Genomic DNA, 4,939 nt, shown 5'->3' on the forward strand with positions numbered 1-4,939 from the left:
CCCTTATCCAGTCTATTGCCGGGTCTCGGGAGCCCTGATGTTGGTGCGTACCGCAGTTAGGAGCAGTGGGGGGCTCTACACAGTGTGCCCCCTCCTGTAAATTGTACTACCTTGTTATCACTCTAAACAAAGTTCACTTCAAGTCTTTCCTACCCCTTTAAACCAAATACATGCTCCTAGTGTGTATTACAATCTCTTGTTCTCCCCAGTGGTAAAATAGGGAGGATGTTGTTTTCTGACCTCCTCGTTTGCAGTTGTGAAGACCCAAGCAGATAATGATTGTAATAGAAACAGAATTTCTAATAATTATAAAGCAGTTTCCATGAAGGCTATGTTGTTTAACCCTTACAATAATTTTGTGCAGTAGTTACTACCCTAATCATTATTCTAAAATAAGAGACTTAAGGGCTAGGGAGGTTAAGTAATTTGCCCAGTATCACACAGCTGTAAAACTATTGATCTCACCACTAAGTTCCTATTATTACCGAGCATGGCACAAATATAAGGCATTGTCACTGGAGTCCATCAATTTTAGAATTCCCATGTTTTTATATATTATATCTTTAAAATTGGCATACATCTTACAATTTATCCCAAGAGGCCAGCCATGACATAATAGTCATTTCCAGCTTATGTACATGTGGTCATCACTGTTTTATTCTGATTGTTACTTCAATTGAGTCTGGTACATGTGTTGAGTTTAAATGTTATGAAAAATGTTATAACAATATTACACTATTATTTGGCATTGAAACGGAAAGTAATTTAACAGAAAAGACACAGAAATAGAGCACTGAAGCATGAACATGATATAGTGAAGCAAATAGTCATCCCTGGAGGAATAACTACAATTTCACATATTCTTATAAGGTAGTGACCACATGTTTTATGGGATCTTAGAAAAGGAGATGCTCAAAGTAAAAGCCATGTAATGTTTGCTACTGAGATGTGTGCTGAAGGATTACTTGTTACATGCCAAGGTTTACCAAAGCCATAATGAATTCATTTTGCTTATATTTTTCTTTCTGTGAGGAATATGGTGATAAACATTCATGTCTAAATGTCTCAAAGAGCTCTTTTGACGATATGAAATAAAAGTGTTAAAAGATAAGATATATAGTGTCATAGTTTAATTGGCATCCATTTATTTTTATTAACATGTACAAAATATTTGTGTTTCTTATGGTTTGGAAAGTCTTAGATTCTATGAAATATGGTATATTATATTAAATAAATAAGAGAAAGTTTTATATTTTGAGTTTTTCGTGCAAAACTATAATGAATCAACCACCTTTAGAAAGTTTAGTCTAGGGCCTCCCCGGTGGCACAGCGGTTGAGCGCTGGGTTGGGAAGCTGCCCGCGGCCTCTGCGGCACCAGTTCGATCCCCGGCTGCTCCCCGGCCACCAGAGGAGGGTCCCACATGGTGCGCAGACCTCTCCTGCCGCCCGCTGCTCCCCTCAGCAGTGTACTTCGGTCCTTCTGCCTGCTCTGCTCCCCGCTCTGGCTCTGGTGAATTCTCTCACCCTCCCACGCTTCTGACTGTACCCAGTGCATGTATAAACAAAACAAACAAACCAGCAAACAAATAAATAAAGCATGCCTCTATAAAAAAAAAAAAAAAATTAAAAAAAAAAAAAAGAAAGTTTAGTCTAAAATTAAATTATTCTGAAAGTTAAATCATCAGTGGTTTGTAAAAAAAACCTCAGAATTACAAGAACTTTATTATTTATCTGACAAGAATCAGAGAAACATATAGTTGGCTAAAAACAAAAGCAAGAACAGATTATAGACCAGGTAACTGGACAGATAAGGGTATATAGACCTCAGTGTATTTTGAAATTAGTTTTTCATTTGGGACTCAACATAATTATTTATCAGTTCTATTTCTACCTTCAAATTAAATAGATTTTTTTTTTCAGTTATCTCTCATCCACTGGGAGGAAGCAGTTATCAGTTGGAATCCAGATGCCCTTAGTTCTTATCATTAATATTCCCCTCCCTCCAAAGATTTGAACTTTAAGTTACTACATCTTTTCTTACAAAGCATATATTACAGAGAAAAGGCAGCCATTCTCAAGTTGCTTGACGCATTTGCTTAAAAAACCCATTTTGATTACTATTTCAAGTTATTAAACTATAGAGCCTCTTACTCAAAGGCTAGGAAGTAGCTAGATAAAATAAAACCACATTTGGCCCAGTATTACATTAGGAAATCTCATTAGTAGAGGCTGGACATTTTTCCTTGGAAGTGAACCTACTTATCACTGTTTGTTGAGTTTAACTAGGTCTCAATAGACTCAGTAATACTGTAATCTTTTTACCACTAAATCATGTTGAAACATGCAATGTATTTTCAGGAAAATGACAATGTGTAGTTCCAAATATGAGTAAATTTGATTTGATTACTAATTTCATATCACTGGAGCGCTACAGATTCACAATGTAGTCTTAAGAGCTCCTCAAACCATGCAGTTTCACAAATGAGTATGTTCTTAGAAATGATTACAGTTATTACCATCAATATTAATTTTTGTATACTTTGTAATTTATAGGATCACTGTCATGTACTACCTTGCTAAATTCTTTTATTATAGAATCATTGAAGGTAAAATATCTCATTCTCAAATAAAAAGCATCATGTTTTGTCCTATGTGCTGATTTCCCGGTTTTCATATATTGACTAAAATCTTTCCCATTACAAAGGATAGTCTATGCTCCACTTGGTAGAAACCTCTGAAGATCATATACTATGTGATCTTATACTATGTGCCAAAACAATTTCCAGTCAGTCCTGAGGGTTATTCTCTTTAATATTAGCATGATCTTGATACAATGCATGGAAGTAAGAGTTGGAATTTGTGCTACCCCTCCCCCCCAAAACAGTGTGAAATACAGTTATGGAAAGGGAAGGGGATTGATGCATTGAAAGTTTAAAAGGAAAACAGAAACTAGAAAACAGGCTCTTACTATGCCTTGGAAAATGTCAGTTTGGTTAGCTGAAATTATTAGGTATCTAGCCAATTTTTTACTTTTTCAATATTCTGTCATGCAGGCATAGGTTCACCTTCGTTCAGGATTTTTTTTTCTTTCTTTTTTTTTTTTTACATTTTAAAAGGATGGTTTTATTAGGAAAAAGAAAAAGAAAAGGCACCTGCATAGATACAGGTGGGCAGAGAGCTGCTGCTGCTGCTTTGCCATGATTTTGGTTGTAGGACATTGATTTGGGCACTTGATTCTCTTTTAGTTCATCAAAGATAAAGAGAATTCTCTTAAAAATGCAAGCTTCCATGAGCTAAGCTTTTTTCTTTTGAATGGAGCTTTCCTTATTTGTTTTATTGCATTTATGTATTTAGGATTTTTTTTTTTATCAGGATGATGAAAAGAATCATTTAAATTTTAACTCTCAGGATCGATGCTGTACATTACTGCCTGTTAGGGGTATGTTTATATAAACCAGGGTCCCTGGTAAACGTCAGTGAGCGGAGGCCCCCTCAGCATGAACCAGCAGGAGGAAAAGATAGGTTGAGAGGCAGTCAGCAGAAGCTCATATTTGCACATGTTTATTTTCAATAATTAGGCATAGTGTTAATAGAAACATCCATTTGAAGCAAAGGCTGCTTATTTGCACAAACAGTGGAAATATGTGGTACTGTAGTTTTATTATGAAGACTACAAAATTAACTCAGTAACATTCAATGTAAATTCAAGGGCGTGTTTTCAAAGAGAATTAGAAAATAGAACCTGGTGATTGAACTTCAAAATGCCAAATATATTTTTGCTTCAGGACAGTGTCCTTAACTGTGGTTCTGTTTCTTTTTAAATGCTTTTATTGAGATATAATTCACACACTATACAATTCATTCTTTTTCCACAATTTTACAACATTTTCATTGTCCTAAAAGGAAACCATATACCCCTAAGCTATCACTCTACAATTTCCCAATACTCCTATCAAACCTTAGGCAACCACTAATAAATGTTCTGTCTCTCTCTATGCCAGTTCTGGATATTTCATATAAATGGAATCATACAATACTTCTCTTGAGATTGAATTCTGACATAATTTTTTTGAGGTTCATCCATGCTATAGCATGTATTAGCTTAATTTGCTTTCATTACTGAATAGAAGGGTATGCCATATTTTATTTATCACGTTCATTAGTTGATGGACATTTGGTTTGTTTTCATCTTTCGGCTATTAGGAATAATGCTTCTTAAACATCTGTGTACAGGTTTTTGTATCAACATAAATTTTCATATAATCCTGGGTCATATGGTAACTCTATGTTTAACTTTTTATGGAATTACTAGACTGTTTTCCAAAATGACTGCAGCATTTTACATTCCCATCAGGTTTATGAGAGGACTCCAATTTCTCCATATCCTCTTTTATACTTTCTCTCTCTGTTTTAATGATAGTCATCTTCCTAATGGCTATGAAGTGGTTTTGATTTGCATTTTCCTGTTGGAGGATGCTAAATATCTTTTACTATGCTTACATAATGTCTATGCAGATTCTTTGCAGATTTTAAGTTGGGTTATTTGTCTATTATTGAGTTTTAGTAGTTTTTTATATATTTCAGACTCAGATTTTTATCAGATATGTGATTTGAAAAATTATTTTCCTTTGAATTGTCTTATCACTTTCTTGCTGATGTCTTTGAAACACAAATTTTAATTTTAATGCTATCCAACTTATCTTTTAGTGCCATATCTAAGAAATCTTTGCCTCTCAACTAAGGTCACAAGGATTTATACCTAGGTTTTCTTTTTTTTTTAATACCTAGGTTTTCTTTTTAATATTTTTTATAGTTTTTACCTGTTAGTTTTATTTCTTTGATCATTTAGAATTCATTATTGTATATACTGTAAGGAAGGGATTCTTCAGTCTTCTTCATGTGAATATCTAGCAATTTCTAGCACCAGTTGTTGAAAAGA

This window comes from Talpa europaea, assembly GCF_964194135.1.
Source record: "Talpa europaea genome assembly, chromosome: 3".
NCBI classification, from domain to species: Eukaryota; Metazoa; Chordata; class Mammalia; order Eulipotyphla; family Talpidae; genus Talpa; species Talpa europaea.